The following is a 14,844-nucleotide window of genomic DNA, read 5'->3' on the forward strand; positions in this document are numbered from 1 at the left end:
CAGTGCTGTATGTTGATAACTTCAGGTGAATGGGGGTTATTGTTGTGGATATGTTTGTGCTGTATGTTGGTAACCTCAGGTGCATGGGGTTTTCCTGTGTGAATATTTCGGTGCTGTATGTTGATAACCTCAGGTGCATTGGAGTTCCGTTGTGGATATTTTGGTGCTCTATGTTGATAACCTGAGGCGCATTGGAGGTTTCAGGTGTAGATATTTCAGTGATGTATGTTGATAACCTCAGGTGAAAGGGGGTTCAGGTGTGAATATTTTGGTGCTGTATGTTGATAACCTCAGGTGCATGGGGGTTTCCGGTGTGAATACTTTGGTGCTGTATGCTGATAACCTCAGGTGCATGGGGGTTTCCGGTGTGGATATTTTGGTGCTGTATGTTGAAAACCTGAGGCGCTTGTCGGTTTCCGGTGTGGATATTTCAGTGATCTATGTTGATAACCTCAGGTGCATGGTGGTTTACGGTGTGAATATTTTGGTGCTGTATGTTGGTAACCTCAGGTGCTGGGGGGTTTCCGGTGTGGATATTTCACTGATGTATGTTGATAACCTCAGGTGCATGGGGGTTATTGTTGTGGATATTTTGGTGCTGTATGTTGGTAACCTCAGGTGCATGGGGTTTTCCTGTGTGAATATTTCAGTGCTGTATGTTGATAACCTCAGGTGCATTGGAGTTCCGTTGTGGATATTTTGGTGCTCTATGTTGATAACCTGAGGCGCATTGGAGGTTTCAGGTGTGGATATTTCAGTGATGTATGTTGATAACCTCAGGTGAAAGTGGGTTCAGGTGTGGATATTTTGGTGCTGTATGTTGATAACTTCAGGTGCATGGGGGTTTCCGGTGTGAATACTTTGGTGCTGTATGTTGATAACCTCTGGTGCATGGGGGTTATTGTTGATATTTTGGTGCTGAATGTTGATAACCTCAGGTGCATGGGGGTTTCCGGTGTGGATATTTCGGTGCTGTATGTTGATAACCTCAGGTGCATTGGAGTTCCGTTGTGGATATTTTGGTGCTCTATTTTGATAACCTGAGGCGCATTGGAGGTTTCAGGTGTGGATATTTCAGTGATGTATGTTGATAACCTCAGGTGAAAGGGGGTTCAGGTGTGGATATTTTGGTGCTGTATGTTGATAAACTCAGGTGCATGGGGGTTTCCAGTCTGAATACTTTGGTGCTGTATGTTGATAACCTCAAGTGCATGGGGGTTTCCGGTGTGGATATTTTGGTGCTGTATGTTTATAACCTCAGGTGCATGGGGGTTTCCGGTGTGAATACGTTGGTGCTGTATGTTGATAACCTCAGGTGCATGGCAGTTTCCGGTGTGAATACTTTGGTGCTGTATGTTGGTAACCTCAGGTGCATGGGGTTTTCCTGTGTGAATATTTTGGTGCTGTATGTTGATAACCTCAGGTGCATTGAAGTTCCGTTGTGGATATTTTGGTGCTCTATGTTGATAACCTGAGGCGCATTGGAGGTTTCAGGTGTGGATATTTCAGTGATGTATGTTGATAACCTCAGGTGCATGGGGGTTTCCGGTGTGAATACTTTGGTGCTGTATGTTGATATCCTCAGGTGCATGGGAGTTTCTGGTGTGAATACTTTGGTGCTGTATCTTGATAACCTCAGGTGCATGGGGTTTTCCTGTGTGAATATTTCGGTGCTGTATGTTGATAACCTCAGGTGCATTAGAGTTCCGTTGTGGATATTTTGGTGCTCTTTGTTGACAACCTGAGGCACATTGGAGGTTTCAGGTGTGGATATTTCAGTGATGTATGTTGATAACCTCAGGTGCATGGTGGTTTCCGGTGTGAATATTTTGGTGCTGTATGTTGGTAACCTCAGGTGCTGGGGGGTTTCCGGTGTGGATATTTCACTGATGTATGTTGATAACCTCAGGTGCATGGGGGTTATTGTTGTGGATATTTTGGTGCTGTATGTTGGTAACCTCAGGTGCATGGGGTTTTCCTGTGTGAATATTTCAGTGCTGTATGTTGATAACCTCAGGTGCATTGGAGTTCCGTTGTGGATATTTTGGTGCTCTATGTTGATAACCTGAGGCGCATTGGAGGTTTCAGGTGTGGATATTTCAGTGATGTATGTTGATAACCTCAGGTGAAAGTGGGTTCAGGTGTGGATATTTTGGTGCTGTATGTTGATAACCTCAGGTGCATGGGGGTTTCCGGTGTGAATACTTTGGTGCTGTATGTTGATAACCTCTGGTGCATGGGGGTTATTGTTGATATTTTGGTGCTGAATGTTGATAACCTCAGGTGCATGGGGATTTCCGGTGTGAATACTTTGGTGCTGTATGTTGATAACCTCAGGTGCATGGGAGTTTCCGGTGTGAATACTTTGGTGCTGTATCTTGATAACCTCAGGTGCATGGGGTTTTCCTGTGTGAATATTTCGGTGCTGTATGTTGATAACCTCAGGTGCATTGGAGTTCCGTTGTGGATATTTTGGTTCTCTGTGTTGATAACCTGAGGCGCATTGGAGGTTTCAGGTGTGGATATTTCAGTGATGTATGTTGATAATCTCAGGTGAAAGGAGGTTTCCGGTGTGGATATTTTGGTGCTTTATGTTGAAAACCTGAGGCGCTTGGGGGTTTCCGGTGAGGATATTTCAGTGATGTATGTTGATAACCTCAGGTGAATGGGGGTTTCCGGTGTAGATATTTTGGTGCTGTATGTTGATAACCTGAGGTGCATGGGAGTTTCTGGTAGTGATATTTCAGCGCTGTATGTTGATAACCTCAGGTGCATAGGGTTTTCCGGTGTGGATATTTCGGTGCTGTATGTTGATAACCTCAGGTGCATGGTGGTTTCCGGTGTGAATATTTTGGTGCTGTATGTTGGTAACCTCAGGTGCTGGGGGGTTTCCGGTGTGGATATTTCAGTGCTGTATGTTGATAACCTCAGGTGAATGGGGGTTATTGTTGTGGATATTTTGGTGCTGTATGTTGGTAACCTCAGGTGCATGGGTGTTATTGTTGAAGATATTTTGGCGCTGTATGTTGGTAACCTCAGGTGCATGGGGTTTTCCTGTGTGAATATTTCGGTGCTGTATGTTGATAACCTCAGGTGCATTGGAGTTCCGTTGTGGATATTTTGGTGCTCTATGTTGATAACCTGAGGCGCATTGAAGGTTTCAGGTGTGGATATTTCAGTGATGTATGTTGATAACCTCAGGTGAAAGGGGGTTCAGGTGTGGATATTTTGGTGCTGTATGTTGATAACCTCAGGTGCATTGGAGTTCCGTTGTGGATATTTCGGTGCTCTTTGTTGACAACCTGAGGCACATTGGAGGTTTCAGGTGTGGATATTTCAGTGATGTATGTTGATAACCTCAAGTGAAAGGGGGTTTCCGGTGTGGATATTTTGGTGCTGTATGTTGAAAACCTGAGGCGCTTGTGGGTTTCCGGTGTGGATATTTCAGTGATGTATGTTGATAACCTGAGGTGAATAGGGGTTTCCGGTGTGGATATTTCGGTGCTGTATGTTGATAACCTGAGGCGCATGGGAGTTTCTGGTAGTGATATTTCGGCGCTGTATGTTGATAACCTCAGGTGCATAGTGTTTTCCGGTGTGGATATTTCGGTGCTGTATGTTGATAACCTCAGGTGCATGGTGGTTTCCGGTGTGAATATTTTGGTGCTGTATGTTGGTAACCTCAGGTGCTGGGGGGTTTCCGGTGTGGATATTTCAGTGCTGTATGTTGATAACCTCAGGTGAATGGGGGTTATTGTTGTGGATATTTTTGTGCTGTATGTTGGTAACCTCAGGTGCATGGGATTTTCCTGTGTGAATATTTCGGTGCTGTATGTTGATAACCTCAGGTGCATTGGAGTTCCGTTGTGGATATTTTGGTGCTCTATGTTGATAACCTGAGGCGCATTGGAGGTTTCAGGTGTAGATATTTCAGTGATGTATGTTGATAACCTCAGGTGAAAGGGGGTTCAGGTGTAGATATTTTGGTGCTGTATGTTGATAACCTCAGGTGCATGGGGGTTTCCGGTGTGAATACTTTGGTGCTGTATGTTGATAATCTCAGGTGCATGGGGGTTTCCGGTGTGGATATTTTGGTGCTGTATGTTGATAACCTCAGGTGCATGGGGGTTTCCGGTGTGGATATTTCGGTGCTGTATGTTGATAAACTCAGGTGCATTGGAGTTCCATTGTGGATATTTTGGTGCTCTATGTTGATAACCTGAGGCGCATTGGAGGTTTCAGGTGTGGATATTTCAGTGATGTATGTTGATAACCTCAGGTGAAAGGGGGTTCAGCTGTGGATATTTTGGTGCTGTATGTTGATAAACTCAGGTGCATGGGGGTTTCCGGTGTGAATACTTTGGTGCTGTATGTTGATAACCTCAGGTGCATGGGGGTTTCCGGTGTTGATATTTTGGTGCTGTATGTTTATAACCTCAGGTGCATGGGGGTTTCCGGTGTGAATACTTTGGTGCTGTATGTTGATAACCTCAGGTGCATGGGAGTTTCCGGTGTGAATACTTTGGTGCTGTATCTTGATAACCTCAGGTGCATGGGGTTTTCCTGTGCGAATATTTCGATGCTGTATGTTGATAACCTCAGGTGCATTGGAGTTCCGTTGTGGATATTTTGGTGCTCTGTGTTGATAACCTGAGGCGCATTGCAGGTTTCAGGTGTGGATAATTCAGTGATGTATGTTGATAACCTCAGGTGAAAGGAGGTTTCCGGTGTGGATATTTTGGTGCTTTATGTTGAAAACCTGAGGCGCTTGGGGGTTTCCGGTGAGGATATTTCAGTGATGTATGTTGATAACCTCAGGTGAATGGGGGTTTCCGGTGTAGATATTTTGGTGCTGTATGTTGATAACCTGAGGTGCATGGGAGTTTCTGGTAGTGATATTTCAGCGCTGTATGTTGATAACCTCAGGTGCATAGGGTTTTCCGGTGTGGATATTTCGGTGCTGTATGTTGATAACCTCAGGTGCATGGTGGTTTCCGGTGTGAATATTTTGGTGCTGTATGTTGGTAACCTCAGGTGCTGGGGGGTTTCCGGTGTGGATATTTCAGTGCTGTATGTTGATAACCTCAGGTGAATGGGGGTTATTGTTGTGGATATTTTGGTGCTGTATGTTGGTAACCTCAGGTGCATGGGTGTTATTGTTGAAGATATTTTGGCGCTGTATGTTGGTAACCTCAGGTGCATGGGGTTTTCCTGTGTGAATATTTCGGTGCTGTATGTTGATAACCTCAGGTGCATTGGAGTTCCGTTGTGGATAATTTGGTGCTCTATGTTGATAACCTGAGGCGCATTGGAGGTTTCAGGTGTGGATATTTCAGTGATGTATGTTGATAACCTCAGGTGAAAGGGGGTTCAGGTGTGGATATTTTGGTGCTGTATGTTGATAACCTCAGGTGCATGGGGGTTTCCGGTGTGAATACTTTGGTGCTGTATGTTGATAACCTCAGGTGCATGGGGGTTTCCGGTGTGGATATTTTGGTGCTGTATGTTAATAACCTCAGGTGCATGGGGGTTTCCGGTGTGAATACTTTGGTGCTGTATGTTGATATCCTCAGGTGCATGGCAGAATCCGGTGTGAATACTCTGGTGCTGTATCTTGATAACCTCAGGTGCATGGGGTTTTCCTGTGTGAATATTTCGGTGCTGTATGTTCATAACCTCAGGTGCATTCGAGTTCCGTTGTGGATATTTTGGTGCTCTTTGTTGACAACCTGAGGCACATTCGAGGTTTCAGGTGTGGATATTTCAGTGATGTATGTTGATAACCTCAAGTGAAAGGGGGTTTCCGGTGTGGATATTTTGGTGCTTTATGTTGAAAACCTGAGGCGCTTGGGGGTTTCCGGTGAGGATATTTCAGTGATGTATGTTGATAACCTCAGGTGAATGGGGGTTTCCGGTGTAGATATTTTGGTGCTGTATGTTGATAACCTGAGGCGCATGGGAGTTTCTGTTAGTGATATTTCAGCGCTGTATGTTGATAACCTCAGGTGCATAGGGTTTTCCGGTGTGGATATTTCGGTGCTGTATGTTGATAACCTCAGGTGCATGTTGGTTTCCGGTGTGAATATTTTGGTGCTGTATGTTGGTAACCTCAGGTGCTGGGGGGTTTCCGGTGTGGATATTTCAGTGCTGTATGTTGATAACCTCAGGTGAATGGGGGTTATTGTTGTGGATATGTTTGTGCTGTATGTTGGTAACCTCAGGTGCATGGGGTTTTCCTGTGTGAATATTTCGGTGCTGTATGTTGATAACCTCAGGTGCATTGGAGTTCCGTTGTGGATATTTTGGTGCTCTATGTTGATAACCTGAGGCGCATTGGAGGTTTCAGGTGTAGATATTTCAGTGATGTATGTTGATAACCTCAGGTGAAAGGGGGTTCAGGTGTGGATATTTTGGTGCTGTATGTTGATAACCTCAGGTGCATGGGGGTTTCCGGTGTGAATACTTTGGTGCTGTATGTTGATAACCTCAGGTGCATGGGGGTTTCCGGTGTGGATATTTTGGTGCTGTATGTTGATAACCTCAGGTGCATGGGGGTTTCCGGTGTGGATATTTCGGTGCTGTATGTTGATAACCTCAGGTGCATTGGAGTTCCGTTGTGGATATTTTGGTGCTCTATGTTGATAACCTGAGGCGCATTGGAGGTTTCAGGTGTGGATATTTCAGTGATGTATGTTGATAACCTCAGGTGAAAGGGGGTTCAGGTGTGGATATTTTGGTGCTGTATGTTGATAACCTCAGGTGCATGGGGGTTTCCGGTGTGAATACTTTGGTGCTGTATGTTGATATCCTCAGGTGCATGGCAGAATCCGGTGTGAATACTTTGGTGCTGTATCTTGATAACCACAGGTGCATGGGGTTTTCCTGTGTGAATATTTCGGTGCTGTATGTTGATAACCTCAAGTGAAAGGGGGTTTCCGGTGTGGATATTTTGGTGCTGTATGTTGAAAACCTGAGGCGCTTGTGGGTTTCCGGTGTGGATATTTCAGTGATGTATGTTGATAACCTGAGGTGAATAGGGGTTTCCGGTGTGGATATTTCGGTGCTGTATGTTGATAACCTGAGGCGCATGGGAGTTTCTGGTAGTGATATTTCGGCGCTGTATGTTGATAACCTCAGGTGCATAGGGTTTTCCGGTGTGGATATTTCGGTGCTGTATGTTGATAACCTCAGGTGCATGGTGGTTTCCGGTGTGAATATTTTGGTGCTGTATGTTGGTAACCTCAGGTGCTGGGGGGTTTCCGGTGTGGATATTTCAGTGCTGTATGTTGATAACCTCAGGTGAATGGGGGTTATTGTTGTGTATATTTTTGTGCTGTATGTTGGTAACCTCAGGTGCATGGGATTTTCCTGTGTGAATATTTCGGTGCTGTATGTTGATAACCTCAGGTGCATTGGAGTTCCGTTGTGGATATTTTGGTGCTCTATGTTGATAACCTGAGGCGCATTGGAGGTTTCAGGTGTGGATATTTCAGTGATGTATGTTGATAACCTCAGGTGAAAAGGGGTTCAGGTGTGGATATTTTGGTGCTGTATGTTGATAAACTCAGGTGCATGGGAGTTTCCGGTGTGAATACTTTGGTGCTGTATGTTTATAACCTCAGGTGCATGGGGGTTTCCGGTGTTGATATTTTGGTGCTGTATGTTGATAACCTCAGGTGCATGGGGGTTTCCGGTGTGGATATTTCGGTGCTGTATGTTGATAAACTCAGGTGCATTGGAGTTCCATTGTGGATATTTTGGTGCTCTATGTTGATAACCTGAGGCGCATTGGAGGTTTCAGGTGTGGATATTTCAGTGATGTATGTTGATAACCTCAGGTGAAAAGGGGTTCAGGTGTGGATATTTTGGTGCTGTATGTTGATAAACTCAGGTGCATGGTAGTTTCCGGTGTGAATACTTTGGTGCTGTATGTTGATAACCTCAGGTGCATGGGGGTTTCCGGTGTTTGTGATGCCGGAAATGCATCTGAGGGACAGGGCCTCTGAATCCTTGTCCTTTTTCTGTTTTTACCGTGTGTTCTGTCATGTTTTCTGCCCAGGAGTCCATGAGGGACTCCTGGCAGTGCAGCTCTCTTTTGATTTGGTGAACAGACCCATGGGATACCCTTATGGCACCCATGGGTAGGGGTACAACCCTGTGCCCCTAGTGTATGTTTTTGGGCACCTGTGGGTGGCCCACAGAGCAGGGTATGGGCTGGTGGCAGCTCCATGCTGAATTTGACAGGTGCTCTGGGTGTCCTCCATTTTGGGATACCCAGGCCCTGCCATTGGAATCAGTTGATTCCTGATAGGAAACAAGATGGCCCCTGTGGCCTCTTGCTTTCTATTGCCTGTTATCTTGTTTTTCCCAAAGTCCTGGGAAGCCCTGACTCTGTCCCTTCCCCCTGACTGGCTGTTGGGTGGAAGTTCCATATATGGTGTTGTTGTGAAGGCCCAGCTAGACTGACTGGAGCCTTCCCAGTGACTGTATGTTGTGGGTACCTCCTGTGGGTGGGACCTGGGTGAATGGAGTGTGTGACCAATATACACTCCTTGTTGTGGTTGTCTGGTTTCTGGCATGAGAGACAAAGACTGAGACAGCCCTGCCCGAAACTGGCCTGAATGCAGTGTGTAGTGTTGAATGGCTGGGTACTTGTCCCAATCCACATTCCTTGTTGTGAGTGTCTGAAAGGGAGGAGTGTGGCCTGAATGCACTGTGTGCCTGATTGGCTGACTGACTGCATGAATGCCCTTCTGTGTGATTGGCTGCTGTATGTGTGCCAGCAGTGTGGATGAGAGACAGAATAGTATATCTGGGGACCTCTCACCACTGGAAATTGTTCAGAAGCATTCAGAAGCTGAGTCTCCACTCAAGAGTAACTGGATTTGCTGATCCTCGACGTCCAGCTGGAAGAAGAAGACTTGCTGTGGCATTTGCTTCGACGGAACTGAAGGTTGTCGAAATTGTCGAGGGCTGACCCGAGAGAGGACCTGGCTAGGCGCCCTCTTCCCGTGCTCCGAGGGACCATCGAGCACCGCTGAATCTTCGCCGAAGCGCCCTGGAAGTCAGACCCTCGAAAGGCTGCCGACCCGAGACGGGACCGCCGAGGAGATCGAAGTGAAGCACCCGGACATCGACGCCGTCGAAGTCCATTGCCGTCGACCAGGGTTCGCAGGTCTGTGTAACCGCTGGAGGCCCGTCGAAGTTGTGTGCCCAGCCGTGGGAACCACTTGACGCCGTGCCGCCGACGATCGGAGCCGTCCGCTCCATTGCCTAAGAACATTCAATCGAAGGACTCTCTCGACCGCATCGTCGACCGCTTATCCTGCCGGAGAAAGTCGAGGACGACCAACGCGCCGAGGAGAAACCTGCCGGTGGGTTTCCCGCCACCCGACGACCCCAAAGACTCGGACGACTCGACGCCCTTGCTGGGCTCCCGTCTCTACAATCTTTGCGGTCCAGAACTATTGTCATCGAGGTGCCCCGCACACCTCCGCCTTGCAGGACGCCGACGCCCCGACGCCGACGAGCACCGCTCGGACGGAGCTGCCGCCTCTTCGACAACGTTCGGCCTCGTTTGTCGACGGACGTTCGACGCCCCGTGCCTCCCGCCTGAAAAGGAAGGCATTCAAGAAGGGCCGTCGATTCCCCGTCGCCGAACAGCGAGTCCCTCGACGCTTGTCGACGCCTTTTCGAGGAACTCGACTCCACCAGGTACATTGGGGGGGTAAAAACATTATAGGAGAGAAATAGACTATTGAACAATATCTGGACTGGGCTGGTGTTATATCTCTTTATTTTGCAGGTTGCCCAGGTGGGGGGATCTCCACACAGAACTGTGTCCAGTAGCAAGGGCCAGTATTCTGCCTATTGTTTCAACCCTCTGTTATCTCTCCTCTCTCTATTGCTGGTTTCCTTCTTATTGATCTGTGTGCCATTTCTACAGTATTGTGAATGCACTTTAATGAGGTCTAATATTAGTGGTACCACTTTAGAATTGTAGATATTTACCATTGCTGATTTTCCTGAGCACAAAGTGCGTTATTGTGATAAGTGTACATAACCCTTGAATATTAATTATATAAAGACTGTGTTTTCAGTAATACAGTGTGTGGACATTCCTTTGTGGGGGCTTGGGGATACACTGTACTTAAGAACCAGCCTGCATCACCTCCTGAGAAGCTAGGCCTTGATTGCTCGCCCATCGCTACCGTATTAGAGAATCTTGGCTGGGGTCCTCTGTGCCTCCCCTCTACCATATAGAGAGCAGAAGTACAGACCCCCCCACCGGTCTTCTTTACAAAGCTGGTGGCAGCGGTGGGATGCTTATGGTTTTAAGACTCAGTGTATAACCGTGCCACTTACAAAATATCCGCACTTTATTAGATTAAGGTTTGGGTGTGTACCAAATAACTGCATTACAGGCAATGGAGCCCATTGCAAATGGTAAATTGACTCGGATGAGCTTAGAGGCTCTCCAGAGTGCTTGTGAAGCCAGGGAGTTGGACTTTGTGGATAAGTCTAGGGCTGAGCTGATAGCTGCCCTGGTGGACTACCAGACTGATGGTGAAACCCTTGATGAAGGGGGGGATGCAACCAGTGAGGACTCTGCCCCTGGGGTTGTCGCTGAATCTGTTTCTGGGAATGCCACCATTCCTGCTGCCTCTGTTCCAAACCCCAGCAATTCCATGGAACTTGAGTTATTAAGGATGAAATTGGCCTTTGAATATCGCAAGTTGGAAATAGAAGCTGAGCTTAAGAAAGAGGAGCTGGCACAGCAAGTGGAACTCAAGAATAGGGATCTTGCGCTCAAAGACAAGGACACTGAATGTCAGAGAATCCAGCTAGAGAGAGCTAGAGTGGAGACTTCAGCTAGACCAATTGAGAGTGGCAGGTCCCCAGCCACCAAGTTTATGAAAGATTTGGTTGGTGTGTTTGTGGAGGGTTCAGATATCCTCCAATGGATTGAAGCGTTTGAAATGGCTTGTGCAATTCATGATGTAGATAAAAGAGATTGGGCTAAGTGTTTGTTAAGCAGAGTGCCTCAAACTGGATATGACTGTATTCTGAAGCTGAGTGTGGAGGAAAGGGGTCAGTATGAGTGTATGAAGTCTGCTTTGATTGCCAAGTTTGGCAAGACACCTACCCAATACCTTAAAAGGTTCAGGGATTTTAAGAAAAGAGAGAATGTGTCTTGGGTTGACTGGGTGAGTACTGCGCACATGAACATGATGGGGTGGATTGACGGTTACAAGGTGAAAACTTTTGTTGAGTTGTCCCACCTCTTGTTTTTTGAGCATTTTTCTGAAGCCTGTTCACCAGAGCTGCGTCAGTATGTGGCTGACCAGAACATTTTGGACCCCTTTAAGCTGGCTAGGTTGGCTGACAAGTGGGTCTCCCACCGGGTGTCCCCTAAGGACTCCAGTGGGAAGGACAAGGACAAAGAAAAGGGGACCTCTCAGAAAGCTGAGGAGTCCCAAAAGCAATCACAGTCGGGTAAACCAAAACCTTCCTCTCCTAAGACCCAAAAATCTGGTGGGGATAAGTCCTCTGTGGGTGGGAATAAGAGTAGTGGTCCACCTGCTGCAAAGCAGGTTCCCAGTGGTTCCAGTACCGTACCCCGCACTCCTGGCACTTGTTGGGATTGTGGGGCTCTGGATCACAAAAGGGGTGACCCCAAGTGTAAAGGTAAGGCACTTGGAGTACAGGCTGTCAGCCTGACCTACCCTTACCCCGTGGCTGAGGTGGAGGCCACTGTCCTCCCCTCCTCTACAGGAATCACATTTGGTGCTCCGGTAGAGATTTCCTTAGTGTCCCTTGGGGCCTGGGACCAGTACGCAGAAGTACTGGCGACTATCCCACAGAACACCCGTAGATTTTTGAGAAGTGTCCTCTTGAATGGCCAGCCTTCTACTGGTTTGAGAGACACTGGGGCAAGCATGACAGTGGTGGACAGGACCCTGCTCAAGCCAGAGGACTATGAAGGTGCTCCTCTGCAAACCACCAGGTTAGCTGGTGGGCCTCCCAAATTATCGCCTGTAGCCCTAGTCACACTCATGATTGGAGACAAGACAGCAAAGCTTCCTGTCCTGGTTCAGGACAATGTCCCTGCTAACATTCTGTTAGGAAATGATCTAGTAGAGTTGGGGTTGATCTCGGATGGTCTTCCCATGACTGCTGCTGCAGTCACTAGGTCACAGGTGACACCGGGTCTGGCTGTGAGTCAGGTATCCGAGCCAAAGGCGAGGCCTAAGGCAGGAAGAAGGAAGACCAAGAAGGCCACCTCTGTGGAGGGAACACCTTCTCTTCCTGCTGTTCCGACAGCACCCAATGGGATCCATGCTCCGGACGGGCTGGGTCCAGCGGAAAACCCAAACTCAACTCCTGTGGGAGAAGAGACAGAAGACTCTCCTGTGGGAGAGGTTCTCAACCCGGAGGATCATCCCGACCTTCAATGCTTGTTAGCTGAAGGGGGACCCTCCCGGGCAGACTTCTGTAAGGGACAGAGAGAGTGCCACTCTCTCGAGGGCCTGAGGAAACAGGCCCTGTCCCAGGCACAAGGTGAAGTGCCTAGGACATTCAAGATTTATTGGGAGGGTGAGCTCCTTGTTAGTGAGCCCACTAAGCCCGAACCTGGTGCCCGCAAGAGGTTGGTGGTACCCCAGGTTTACAGGCCCTTCCTACTACAGTTGGCGCATGAGGTGCCCTTGGCTGGTCATCTTGGGACCAAGAAGACTAAGCAGAGGCTCTCTGCCCATTTCTACTGGCCACGGATGGGAGTAGAGGTGGAGTCCCACTGCAGGACCTGCCCAACTTGTCAGTTGTCTGGCAAGACTGGAGGCAGGGTCATTGCCCCACTGCAGCCATTACCAGTGGTTGGCACACCATTTGAGAGGGTGGGCATCGACATCGTCGGTCCCCTTGACCCTCCCACTTCAGGTGGACATCGGTTCATCCTGGTCTTGGTAGATCATGCCACCAGGTACCCTGAGGCAATACCCCTTCGGACTGTTACTGCCAAGGTGGTTGCCAGGGCTCTCCTGGGCATTTTCACCCGTGTTGGATTCCCCAAGGAGGTTGTCTCTGACCGAGGATCCAACTTCATGTCTAGTTACATGAAAACCATGTGGAAAGAGTGCGGGGTAACCTACAAGTTCTCCACCTCTTACCACCCCCAGACCAATGGTCTGGTTGAGAGATTTAACAAAACTCTCAAGGGCATGCTAGGTGCTTTGGAAGAGCCCCTAAGGAGGAAATGGGATCTCCTCCTGCCATGCCTGCTGTTTGCTTACAGAGAGGTACCTCAAGAGGGTGTTGGTTTCAGCCCCTTTGAGTTACTCTTTGGACATCCCGTGAGGGGGCCCCTCGCCTTGATCCGAGAAGGCTTGGAAGCCACCCCTCCAGGTCCCGCCAAGCAAGTGGGGGACTATGTGTTAGGCCTCAGGCGGAGGATGACACAAATGATGGGTCAGGCAACAGCAAATCTCAAGGCCAGCCAGGAATTGAATAAGTACTGGCATGACCTGAAAGCTTCGCAAGTGGATTGGACTCCGGGACAGGAAATCCTTGTGATGGAGCCTACCAAGCCTAGAGCTTTGGCAGACAAGTGGACTGGACCCTTCAGGATCATCTCCAAGATGGGCGAAGTCAATTATCTGGTGGACATGGGAGCCTCTGGGGTAGCCCCCCAGGTATTCCATGTCAACAGGCTCAAGCCTTTCCACAGGCGAGCAGAGGTCTCATGTCTCTTGCTAGCTTCAGGGCAAGAAGAGGATGAGAGTGAGCCCCTTCCTGATTTGCTGCATAGCAACCCTCAGGATGGCTCAGTGGAGGGAGTACAACTCTCTCCCGATTTGACAACAGAGCAGCAGAGGGCCTGCCGGGCTTTGCTCCAGCAGTATGCCCCTCTGTTTTCACTGACACCGGGCCTTACACCGTGGTGTAAGCACGAAATTGACACTGGTGACAGTGTGCCTGTCAAAAGCAGGAGCTATCGTATGTCAGATACCGTCAAAAACCACATCCAGGCTGAGGTCGCCAAGATGTTGGATCTGGGTGTTATTGAACCCTCCACCAGTCCCTGGTCCAGTCCAGTGGTCCTTGTCCCCAAGGCAAGTTCCCCGGCGGGTACCAAGGATTGGAGGTTCTGTGTGGACTACCGAGGAGTCAATGCCGTCACCAAAACTGACGCGCACCCATTGCCCAGGGCTGATGAGCTCGTGGACACTATAGGTGCTGCCAAATTTGTGAGCACCTTTGACCTTACCTCAGGCTATTGGCAAATAGCTCTGACGGACCATGCCAAGGAAAAGACGGCATTCTCCACACCTGAGGGACTCTACCAGTTTAGGGTCATGCCCTTTGGGTTGAAGAATGCCCCTGCCACCTTCCAGAGATTGGTCAACCATGCGCTCAGTGGGCTGGAAGCCTTTTGTGTGGCTTACTTAGACGACATTGCCGTCTACAGTTCCACCTGGGAAGAGCATTTGACACATCTGGATAAGGTGTTGCAGGCCTTGAAAAGGGCTAACCTCACTATCAAGGCCACCAAGTGCCAGATAGCTCAGGGGAAAGTTACCTATCTTGGTCATGAGGTAGGAGGGGGTCAAATCCAACCTCTCTCCAGTAAAGTACAGGACGTACAGAACTGGGAGACTCCCACTACTCAAACCCAGGTGAGAGCCTTTTTGGGCCTCACTGGGTACTATCGCAATTTCATGGCAGACTATGGAACCATAGCTGCACCCCTGACAGCTCTAACTTCACCCAAACAGCCTAGGAAGGTTAATTGGACTGAAGACTGTCAGAGGGCCTTTGATGGCTTGAAAGAAAGTCTGTGTAGGG

This window comes from Ambystoma mexicanum, chromosome 8, assembly GCF_040938575.1.
Source record: "Ambystoma mexicanum isolate Mex_15411 chromosome 8, UKY_AmexF1_1, whole genome shotgun sequence".
NCBI lineage: Eukaryota > Metazoa > Chordata > Amphibia > Caudata > Ambystomatidae > Ambystoma > Ambystoma mexicanum.